Source organism: Triticum dicoccoides, chromosome 2B, assembly GCF_002162155.2.
Source record: "Triticum dicoccoides isolate Atlit2015 ecotype Zavitan chromosome 2B, WEW_v2.0, whole genome shotgun sequence".
Lineage (NCBI taxonomy): Eukaryota > Viridiplantae > Streptophyta > Magnoliopsida > Poales > Poaceae > Triticum > Triticum dicoccoides.
This window is the reverse complement of record NC_041383.1, coordinates 773,356,500-773,369,358: the sequence shown is the minus strand read 5'-3', so window position 1 is coordinate 773,369,358 and position 12,859 is coordinate 773,356,500. Positions and strand designations below refer to the sequence as shown.

General features: G+C 45.7%; 1 pseudogene; it reads right to left on the bottom strand.

Moving 5' to 3' along the window:
• Positions 1-3,286: 3,286 nt before the first annotated feature.
• Positions 3,287-6,796, bottom strand: LOC119366203 (annotated as a pseudogene).
• Between the last annotated feature and the right edge of the window lie 6,063 nt (positions 6,797-12,859).

Sequence of the window (12,859 nt, the reverse complement as noted above, 5' to 3'; positions counted from 1 at the left end):
ACTTTACAGGGAGAGAACGTGGCTTCATCTAACTGGCGCCCCCCTGATTTTCACTGGTGGGCCTGCCCTTCTAATTAGATCTCTGCCAATCACACCCCAACAGCCCCGTAAACCCCCTGTAACTTCCTGTACGTCTAGCATTGCTCTTTTTTTAGCATCTACGTACTCAGGTGTCCCCCCTATATATATGTAGTGTACCAAAGATCAGGAGTGTGAAGTCCAGGGATACACACGATCTGACAATGTTTTGCAGGCTTGCAGCACACCAGGTTAAACGCCCACACTAAACATAATGTACTACCATCCATGACGAGAAGCCCATGCGTGCTACGGAAATTTCCTTTCCTTTCACCAAAGCTACCAATGAAATTTGTTAGTGCACTTGTCTTCAAACCACATGGTTGTTTAAGATGGTTGGATTCCAAATATACTACTTCCCTGTTTGAATCAATGTTTGGATAAAGATCCTTCCAAAAACCCTTTACTTCAGTGGGCACCTCTGGTTGATCTGATGTGTCTACAAATATGACGATAGAAATTAATACATTGAAGTATAAAAAATGCAAAACCACTACTCATCGGTGGCGGCGGACTACTCGTCATCGTCGGCGGCGGCAGCGGCGTCATGCTCCTCCATCCTGGGATACTCCAACTCCGTCCCGGTGGTGTGCTCCTCCTTCCCCTCCATGCTCTCGATGTCGTAGTCGTCGAGAGTGTCGTCCAGAATGGGGGGCGGCGAGTGCACACCCAAATCGAAGCAGGAGAGGTGACCTCGTCACCGGAGGAGGGGATAGCCATGGCCCTGTTGAAATATGCTACAAGTGCTAGAAATAATATTGTATTATTCATTTCCACATTTATAATTAAGAGTTTAGATTCTATGCTACAAGTGCTATGATCCGAGCAAATAACAATGAACTCAGATTAGAAAGGCATGAGGAGTTTGGACCACAGGGGAAGCTTGCGGGACTAGCGGGCCTTGCCGGCCCAACCAGCCCAAGGAGCGTGGTCGGTGCGCACCCTAAGGCCGACTTACTAAAACCTTCCCATATAATTTGTGGCTGCCAAATGGGAAATGAAGTATTTACAAATTAACCAATCATAACAGTAGCATCCGAGTCACATTCATAGGTTGGTTCGAGTATTGTAATCACACACAGAAAAGGTCGTGTAGGAGATGATTTAGCATTATCATTAGCACCTTGTATATTCATTTGTTTCCGATTGCAATACAAAACACATTTGTGTCACTATGACATAAATGTTGGGCAGATAAACATACCTGTCCCTATGACAGAAATTATAGTGCCAGAAAAAGAAGTGGCATGCACGGCCAGATAAACATACCTGTCCCGTTCATTCCCTGCTCCAGTACACACAATGTTGGGCAGACAGAACTCAATAACACACGTGTCACCTTCTGATTCCACACCAGACGTTTCACCAAATGACAACATGAATTCACTACAACAAAGGAATAACAAGGTTAGAATTGCCAATTTCGCAGAGATGGTACCCCAACCAAAGTACACATGGAGCTGAAATAAGAAAGGACAGATTACATGCAGCACTCACGCGACAATGTGATTCCAGTTTATAAAACTTAAGAAGGTGACACAGACGGTTCCAACAATAACCATGTTATCCAATTGTATAGTACTCCCTCCGTCCCAAAATAAGTGACTCAACTTTGTACTACAAATGCATTATCTGGGAGTAGACTTCCATTTTTCTGAGAATAAGGTCCAACTGCTTTGTCACTACTTTGCAGAACTAAACAAGCAAATAAAGACATGACACTTTTAATCAAGGACCAAGTCTTGCAGGACCATTGATAAAAATAAGAATTTGAGAAAGTTGGTTCTGTAATAGCTTCTTCAACTCCGATGCTCGCAGTCCAGAACAACTAAAAATATGCACACAGTACAGTGCCAGGTAGAAGAAACACGGTGCAAATCTGTTGGATATTTACCCTACAGGATCGATCACATCAAAACACATGACAAATACGCACACGAAAAACTGATAGCCAAGGGCCCTTGTCATGCCTTCTTTCTCTTTATTTTCTCATTTTCTCACCGTGTTACAAAATGCACGGCCGGGCTGTCTATATATATACCACTTTCACGAGGCCATGACCGACCAGACAACCTGACCCTATACGTGTATGACCCCTAGTCCTACACGGACACAACCAAAGCTAACCTAGCATACCTACCCGAACTAGGACTAGTACTCGTACATGACACCTAGAACAACTTTGCTTTCCTAATCTAATTACCGGCGAGCTTGATTTCCTTTCACTAATCTTAACAGAACAGTGTACGGAACATATTGTGGACTACACTTCTACTAATGTGTACGGAACTAGAGAATTGGGATGATTCTGCATGCACTAACCAATTTGTTTTGTACAGGATGGAATACACAGATCGACTGCCGATCAGACAGACAAAAAGGAAATAATTGCTTTGACTTCTTAGGAGGTTAGGAAATGCAAGGGAAATGATGGGTACAAAAGTGTATGTTACCTTGTATTAGTCTTTGATTATTGGAATGACTCCTTTCAACTTGCGGCATTGCCTCATTAGCTCCTCACTGTTGCCACCGTCGACATCTAAAACTCGCAGGGAATTTGGGAGGCTATCTGGCAGTGATCTCAGAGCGGGACAAAAACGGATCCTTAATTCTTGCAGTGAACTTGGGAGAATATCTTTGGGCACCGATTCCAGGCAACAGGCTTGAATATGTAATTTTTTCAGAGAACATGGGAGGCCATCCTCAGGCAGAAACTTCCAGGCGTCACAAAGACCGATCGTTAAGTCTTGCAGTGAACTTGGGAGACTATCCTTGGGCAGCGACTCCAAGGAATGGCAGCCCCAGATCCTTAAATTTTGCAGAGAATTTGGGAGGCTGACATTGGGCAGCAATTTGAAGGAATTGCAGAAGTGGATTACCAAATTTTGCAGAGAAGTTGGGAGGTCCTCCGGCAGCGACTGGAAGGCCTGACAGCTGTAAATCCTTAATGTCATGAGACTGGAAAGTCTATGTAGTCCTGCTGGGAGGCACTGCAGCTTGTCGAACTCGACAAAATTAAGCACCTGAAGTGAGGTGAGGAGCTGAAGGGCATCCTCTTGCTCCTTAGTGAAGCGCTCCATCTCATGATCGCGAGCAAGGTACAAACAGGTGATGGAGGAGGAGAGGAGGCTGCAGATGGGCACAACAAGGAAGCCTGTGAGGTCATCTGTGTCTAGCTTCTGAAGTTTGCAGTATGTGTGCATCCGTGTGGGCTCCAAACTGGCGGATAATTTGTGGGTGTCATGAATGTATAGTTCTGTGAGGCAGCGATGGGTAAGGAGAAGCCATGTGCATGATGAGAGGAACTTGGGGCAACCACGTATGTGGAGGGAACGGAGGTCTTGAAGCGAACTTATGGATAGATGTCCAATTTCTGTAGATGAGAAGACGGGAGCAAAAGTCCAGCTTCTCCTCCCACTGCTATTTCCTCCCCTACTCTTATCCTCTGCTGCTGCTCCACCACACCAACACTTGTTATCTTTTCACAATCAGTTATTCCCAGCTCGCTGAGATATTGGAAATGAGAAAGCAACTGTGTCAATTCCTTCTCACGAGCGCCACAAGAACTAATCCTGAGGCGTTCAATTGGTAACTCATATATGATATCACTCTCACTGTCAGTCTGCAACAAGACATTGCTATTACCCGAGTAATCTATTTCGAGCGACTTCAGAGATTTTAACTTCTGGAGGTGATCCAGTGGCAGAGGAGGACAATTCCTAATCTTCAGCACTTTTATATCAGCTAGCTTAGAGAATGCCAACACATTCCAGAACATGCCATCTTCACCATCCTTACCCGTAATTGTTAAACTTGCCCCCGAACTGTAGCCCTTTGAGTAATTCAGCTGTTTTAAACCAGATCCTACCTGCTCTATCTTGGCAGAGCATGCGGCAGGGTTCCAAGGGACAGGAGGCAACGACAATAATTTTGGGCATTCTGTAATCTCAAGTTCCTGTAATCTAGGAAACCAGGTCATGTTCGCCTCTTGCTCTGATTGACAGCATGAAAGTGGCAGCTCCACTAGTTCAGAGCAATCTTTAACAATGAGAACTTCTAGCTGAGGGAACAAACGACAAGTGTTATTTTCAACCCATTTTCTCAACCTTGGTATCTTAACTAATTCTAGCCTTCTCAGATTTTGAAAGCTTTGACTTGGGATAAAACTTTGATGCTCTTCACCATGCTCACCAACAGACCACAACTCTCCTAGAGGTGGAAGAATTGTCCAACCTACATCATGCAGACGAAGAGATTCCAAATTTTTAACCGAGAGTTTCCCACCAAGCCATGACGGGCAAGTTGTGCCTCTATGCCCTCCAATGTGCAGATCTAGGAGATCGCAATGAGGTTTGAGACTTTCAAGAATATGTTCTTGCACAGAATGTATATCATGTCCATAAGTACCCCACTGTAATACTAGCTTCTCTAAGTGGATTCTGCGTATCAGTTTTGCTTCATTTGCTTCTTCCTTCCGTTCAACATTCTCAATGTTATGTATTCTCATTAACCCACCGAGCTCTATCAATTGTCCTATCTGCCTTAATTCAAAACCGGTGCCTTGGACAAGAAAATGGCGTAATTTTACAAGGTTGCTCATTGCTCTGAGAACACCAATGTGGACATTGCAGCGTTGAACATCTAGGATCCTCAGGTGATAAAATCTTGGTATTTTGTTGTCCAAACATAATTGTGCAAGATATCCCGTTATCCTTAGGTAGCGAAGATGGACAAATCTCGGAAGGCCGCGGAACACATCCTCCAGACTATAATTATAAGATGCCTCAGACAAAAGAATAACACGAATGGATTTTGCTTCTGCAAACAAATCACCGAAAGTCTTTAGCTTCCATGGAATTTTCCAAATAACATCACAGTTTGTAGATTTTCAACTTTCAGCTTTTCATGTAATGTACTCAAGTCCCTCTTAAAATCCTCAAAGGTCATTTTATCATTGACATCTCTCTCATCTATAATGACAGACAAATGACGAACAGACGGGGAAGATTGTGCATATCTCACATTAGAACTAGATATGGTAAGACAATCTGATGATGAAACCTTCACTGCCAACTCATGCAATAGGTCATGCACAACATAACAAGGGCTGCCATCATCTTTTCCATTCTTCTTGAAAAAACCACAATTAACCAAGTCATTTAAATAACACAGCCCAACATCTTCAAGTGTTTTCCTTTGATCACATGTATCCAGAATATCAAACCCTATCCATAAGTGAACCAACTCTTTGCTACCAAACTCATAATCTTCAGGAAACAAACCACAATAGGAAAAACACTTTTGTAGATGGAAAGGGAGATAATCATAGCTAAGCTTTAGAGCTGGCATAATGTCATAGTTGCTGGTTTGAAACTCCCATTCTTTGCTTTCCAGAACTCTTGTCCAATGGTCCAATGTAAGCTGGTTTCTTAGTAATCTACCTACAGTTTTTGCTGCAAGAGGAAAACCCTTCAACTTGACCACTATTTCTCTGCCAACATCAAGCAATCCAGGATGGTTTTTCCATGACTGTTGGTGACCAAATACATATGCTTCAAATAGATGCATAAAATCTTCAGTTTCTAACTGACCCAGGTTTATCGAGTAATCAACTGTTTTTATCATTGTTGTGGTCTCTAGAATGCGAGTAGTGACTATAACCATATTACCTCTTGCCTCTCCTTTTCTGAAGGGAGCTAACAGTTTTTTCCACTCATCTTCGTGATATGTCCACACATCATCCAAGACCAGCAAGAACCGCTTATGCTTTAACCTTTGTTCGATGAGCTCTTCCTCAATAGTATTTTTCATCTCACCATGGACCTTTGGGATTTGTTTCACAATCTCTTGTGCCAACTTATTTGCATCGAAACTCAGAGACACACATACCCAAATCATAACATCAAAAGAGCTCTTCACTTCTTGATATACATGTTGTGCCAAAGTCGTCTTCCCAATACCTCCTGGGCCAACAATATGAAGCATGGTGAGTCCATCGGCACAATATTTTCCATGGGTAATGCCCTCTACAATATTCTTTTTCTCGGTATCCCTCCCACACAACTCTGGCTCTATTATTGCTGGGGTAGTTTTCAGTCTGTTTCTAGCAATGCTGCCTTGGGTAGGTTTGCGGAGCTCTAGATCAAGAATTTCCTTCACCTTAGCACAAATGGGATCTAGCTGTTGTACAATGTGTGCCATCTGTTTAGACATTTCCACACGATTAAACTGCAGGTTTTGTGCCTCATCATCTTCTTGGTCGTCAAGCTCACTCCCACTAGCATCACGCAAGCATGAGGGGAGCCTGAATTTGTTGGCAACCGCTCTAGCGGTGTGCCGCACATTGAGACCGAGGTTATGGATGGAGCCCCTGGGATGGTTATCAACGGCATTGTAGGTGCCGTTGAGCTTGTCTTGGATGTGGAAGTAGTCCAGCTCATCAAGCACGTCGTCTGCCGCGTCCGCCAGCTGCTGCAGCATTTGCAACAACTCCTTGAGTGCTGGGTTGGTGATGTCCCTGTCGTGCGCGGTGTAGAGTATCCCCTGCGCACGCAGCAGCTCCCCCTTGAGGGCGCTGATGTTGGGGCCAAGACTGTTGCTGGCCGCCCAGTTCTCCAACAAGCCATCCGAAACAGGGGCCAGCGCCTTGCCTACCACCGACAAGGCCGCACTGATGGCCGCATTCATCCTCACACCCCCTGCTGACAAATGTGTTTGAGATCCCGCTGAACACGGGAAGAGGAATGCGCTCGCAGTTAGTTACTATAGCAAATAGCAATCCTACTTTTCCCCCAAAAAGGGAAAAGGTTCACTTACACTAGCCAGCAGTAGGTGTTGACACTTGAGCTCTTGCAGAGAGGTAGGATTGCAGAGTCAGTCAGAGAAGGGCAACCGAGTGCATAGACAGAGCGGTCGGCGTTCAGCCCTCATTTCTAGCTAGTAGCTGCAAAACCCATTGGCATCTGCCAAATCAGCCGAGTACACCCGAACCTTTGGATTGAGATACTAGTAGCCGACCAATACGTACCTTACCTGATGTTCCTACTCAAAGACGAATGGTGATTCGTCGGACGGCGCGGTGGTGGCTCCGGTGAGGGGATGGCGGAGCTACGACGAGGGGACGGCCGCAAGCACCTGCATCTGGATGGCGTTGGCCTCACCAGATCTGGCTAACCACGAACGAGCCTGGACAGGAGCAAGACTAAGGAAGGAAGTAGGCGACCACTGCGGACCGCGGGGGAGGAAGACGAGTGGCTCGATTGTGCTCCTGCTCCTGCGAGGTGAGAAATTCAATGGCGGGCGGAGAAGAGGGAATGGGAATCGATGAGGGAAAAGGCAGGGAGTGTAAGTGGCGACTCCCTGTAGTTAGTTTATGTAGCGCGTCCCCTGCGTGAGAAGAGAAGAGCAACGTTGCTGATGACCACACATTCGTATCACTCGAAATTAAAAAAAATGGATTGTCCAACTAGATCATCAATGCCTGATGTAGGCAAAAGTCAAATCTTGCGAGCATGCTGGAGAAATGGAGGAGACCTCTTTGAATAGTGGAGAGGGAGCAGAAATGTCCATGTGCGTTTCGAGCCTTTGTTTCTGATCCATGCTGTCACAGACTGCAGTTGAATCTGACCATCCCTTGCCGCCGCAGCTGCAAGGCCAACTCCAACATGTCATCCAGACTGACATCCGTTTTGTCTAGATTTTATTCCTTTGGTCAGGCAAAATGATGGCGTCGGGTCTTTTTTTGGATGCGTTGCCGGTGCACAATAAAATACACAAAGTTTATAGCCAAATTTAAATTGTCACGATACATCAAAAGAAAATAAAAAAAATGAGCGGATATATCTACTGGTTGTCAATGTGATTTCGCATGTGCTCAACCAAGTTATTTTGGAGTTGCATATGAGTTTGCCAATCACGCATTTCATGATAAAACTGGGTGAATTGTTCAAACGTTGACGGTTCTTCGTGCTCAGGCACAACATTTCACCCTGAAATTGGAACCCTTGGTCGTAGATGATGTAATCACGCTTATCCTATATTATCATGTTGTACATTATCACACAAGCGGTCATCGCCTCACAAAGCTTGTCGATGCTCCATGTCAGTGCATGGTGTCGAACGATAGCTCATCGAGATTGAAACACACCAAAAGCACGCTCCACATCCTTCCTAGAACTCTTTTGTGATTGGGCAAAACTATGTCCCTTCTCTCCTTTTGGATTGGATATTGTTTCACAAGAGTTGACCACTGAGAATAAATATCATCAGCTAGGTAGTATCCCTTGTTGTACTGGTGGCCATTGATCTCAAAGTTGACCTCTAGGCAGTGGCCTTCTGCAAGCCTTGCGAACACTGGAGAATGCTGAAGCACGTTGATGTCATTGTGAGAACCAGCCACGCCGAAAAAGAGTGCCAAATTCAAAGATCTTGTGAAGCCACTGATTCTAGTATTACGGCGCAACCTTTCACATGCCCCTTGTACTGCCCGTGCCAAGCAAATGGACATTTTTTTCCACTTCCAGTGCATACAATTTATGCAACCAAGCATTCCCGGAAAGCCTCTATCTGCATTGATCGCTAATAATCGGGTTGTATCTGCGGCATTGGTTCTTTCAGGTACTCAGGGCCAAACACTGCCACCACGGCCTTGCAGAACATGTACATTGATGAGAGGCATATGGACTCACTCATGCGGATGTACTCATCCACAAGATCACTAGGAATTCGGTATGCAAGCATAAGAATAGCCGTAGTGCATTTCTCATAAGAGGAGAAACCAACCTTACCAAGGGCTTCCTCCTTGCACTCAAAATAATCATCATATGATACCACTCCCTCCTGAATACGATTAAACACATGTCTCGCCATCTGGAAGCAGCACCAAAATAGATGGGATTTCAAGAGCAGGTTGCTCTAAAAGTAATTTGTGAAAAGCAGGCAATGACCGCTCTCTCAATTGTGGTTCAGCGATGGAACATGGCCCGAGATTGATCCCCTGAACCTCGGTCGCTGCCTAGCAATGTGGTCATTGACGACCAATGTAGCAACCACAAGATCCTCATCGTCCGGCGACGAATCATCTGATGAACAAAAAGTTGTTGAGAAAATACTCATCCCCACTATCCATCGAACCTTGCGAGCAAAGTGCCGAACACTTTGCGGTCATGGGGGAGACTGCTACTTGGTTTTCCTGCCCGTTACCGTATATCGGCAGTTATTTTGCGGGCCGGTCGATTATAGCAGCTCTGCTAGAGATGCTCTTACAAGTAAGCTAACTGTCCAGCCTCATTTTTGGTAGTAGCAGATTCATGTATCATTGTTCATTGACATCTGACGCTCAATTTGGCAAATCGAGTATAGTGTAACACCCACGATGCGGCTATATCTCCCATGTGTCGAAGCACGACTTAGAGGCATAACCGCATGGTGGTTTTGTCGCAAGAAGGGTCATCTTCACACAATCCCATGTAATGAACAAGAATGGGATAAAGATAGTTGGCTTACAATTGCCACTTCACACAATACATAATTAAGATCATACATCATTCAAAATACACTCATAGACCGACTACGGTCAAATCCAAATGAAAAGAAGACAACCCCAAATGCTAGATCCCCGATCGTCCCGACTGGGCTCCACTACTGATCATCTGGAAACGAAACATAGTAACGACCAAGGTCCTCATCAAACTCCCACATGAGCTCGGTTGCGCCATCTGCGCTGGTATTCTCGGCACCTGCATCTATTTTGGTAGAATCTGTGAGTCACGAGGACTCAGCAATCTCACACCCGCGAGATCAAGACTATTTAAGCTCATAGGCAGGAAAAGGGGTAATATGGTGGAGCTGCGGCAAGCACTAAGCATATATGGTGGCTAACATACGCAAGTGAGAGCGAGAAGAGAAGCAACGCATCGATCGAGAAGCTAGAAGCGATCAAGAAGTGATCCTGAAACTACTTACGTGCATACATAACCCAAACCGTGTTCACTTCCCGGACTCCGCCGAGAAGAGACCATCACGGCTACACACGCTGTTGATGTATTTTAATGAAGTCAAGTGTCAAGTTATCTACAACCAGACATTAACAAATTCCCATCTGCCTCATAACCGCGGGCACGACTTTCGAAAGATAATATACCCTGCAGGGGTGTCCCAACTTAGCCCATCACAAGCTCTCACGGTCAACGAAGGATATACCTTCTCCCGGGAAGACCCGATCAGCCTTGGAATCCCGGTTCGCAAGACATTTCGACAATGGTAAAACAAGACCAGCAAAGCCACCCGATGTGCTGACAAATCCCGATAGGAGTCGCACGTATCTCGTTCTTAGGGCACACCAGATGGGCAAGACGTCGGGTTGGTATAGACCCTGGTTGCCCAGGGGACGCCGGACATCGCCCAGGTTGGACCAACACTCGAAGGAGCACTGGCCCGGGGGGGGGGGGTAAATAAAGATGACCCTCGGGCTCGCGAAAACCCAAGGGAAAAAGGCTTAGGTGGCAAATGGTAAAACCAAGGTTGGGCCTTGCTGGAGGAGTTTTATTCAAAGCGAACTGTCAATGGGGTCCCATAAATCACCCAACCGTGTAAGGAACGCAAAATCAAGGAACATAACACCGGTATGACGGAAACTAGGGCGGCAAGAGTGGAACAAGTCACCAGGCATAAGGCCGAGCCTTCCACCCTTTACCAAGTATATAAGGTGCATTAATTAAACAGGAGATATTGTGATATCCCAAAAATATCCATGTTTCGACCAGGAACAAACTTTATCTTCACCTGCAACTAACAACGCTATAAGAGGGGCTGAGCAAAAGCGGTGACATAGCCAAACAATGGTTTGCTAGGACAGGATGGTTAGAGGTTTGACATGGCAATAGGGAGGCATGATAAACAGTGGCAGGTAGAGCTAACATAGCGATAGAGCGAGCATCTAGCAAAGCAAAGATAGAAGTGATATCGAAGGTATGGTCATCTTGCCTACAAGGTTCTCAGAGTTGTCGAAGGCTTGATCCTCGTTAGCGTACTCAACAGGTTCCTCGTGCACGTACTCGTCTCTCGGCTCTACCCAAAGCAAGAACACAAGCAAAGGAACCACAATAAATCACGGTGCAATGCACAAGCAACATGATGCAATACATGTCATGATATGCGAGATGTGATATGCAATGCGTATGTGTGCTTCGGGAGGAAAAGGATGAACAAGGCATCAACTTGGCAAACCAAGTATGCCGCTGGAAAGATGAGGTGATTTCGGTTGAAATCGATATGAAGATCACCGGAAACGGATGCACGGTTTGCAAATGGCAAGCAAAACAAGAATGACACAAATCTGCGATTAACAGCACGATGCTACTTAGCATGCAACAAGAAACTATGCTATAGCACCCCAACATACAAACAAAGCATATGGCAGTGATCTACAGGAGATGCTTAACAAAAGAGGAACACTGAGCTACGGCTAAAACACACCATAACAGGTTCAAACAAGCATGGCAAAAGAGCAAAAGTTATCAGCTAGGACATGGCATAAACAGCATCAGGAAGCAATGTTCAGAGCAAGTTATCAACATGCTACAGGAGCTTATAATAGCAAAACAAGACAAGGCATGATTCTACTCAAAGCATATATCAAAAGTCCCTTAGTGACCATGAGCCAAAAGGGCCAGAAGATATGATGGCACCCATGTAAACATAGCAAGTTTCGTTAACAGATTCAGCAAATAGAGCATGGCATTGACAGAATTACGAAGGCACCTTCGCGAGCTCGATTCACTCACCACAAGTCATTGCATGACAAGATAAGCATAGCATCAGCAAGAAGACATGTTTATGAAGCTAAACATGGCAAGAACAAGTTCATACCATGCAAGGATCAACTACAACAACCTTGGCAAAATTGAACATGTAAACAATCTGCCAGGAAATATTTTGTAGCAAAAGTAGAGCACGAAAATGGCATGCTAGACTACTCCATAATTGCAACCAGGGGCATGGATGGATAGAGCATAATCATATGTTCAAAACATCCTTACTGAAGTATCTCAAAATATGCATGGATCTCTCTGTAGCATCATGTTTACATGGCATCAAAATAACAGCAGAACAGGGACTAAAATCAGCAACATCATGAAGCCTAGTTTGCATGCTTGTGCTAGTCACCATATTGATCACAAAAATACATGGTAAGCACCTCTGTAAAGATGGCATGGCATAGTTCAAATCACATGTAGGGCTCAAGTTCATAAGATGCACACATCAATCATGGCAAAAATGACAAAAGTGCATGTTCTGATAAGAATCTGAAACTAACATCACATAGCCCTCTTCCAACAGCATTTCGGGCTTCAAGATGAGCTCAAAGGAAAATGATGCAATGAGATGAAATGATGTACTCGTCGAGGTGAACAATTCGGTATGCTACACGCCCAAAACGAAGCCACGAGTGCAAGGTTATGCCACGATGAATATGGCATGAAAATATGCAGACTTAGAGGGAAAACGAGGTCAACCCTGGTTCTCAGATCCGATCTGGCATGCTTCCCGATGATGGCCGGAGCAGCCGCAAGAGTTGGAGAGGAGGGAGATGAGGACGGCTGGAGGAGGAGAGCTCGGGGCCGAGGGCGGAGGGCGCGGTCGCCGGAGCGCGCGGCAGCGGCGGCCGGGGCGCGCGGCGGCGGTGGCGCCCGACGAGACGGCGAGCGGTGGCCGGCGGGACAGTTGGAGGAGCGCGGCGGCAGGCGGAGGAGCGCGGCGGCGGGCGGCGCGCTCGGGCGCG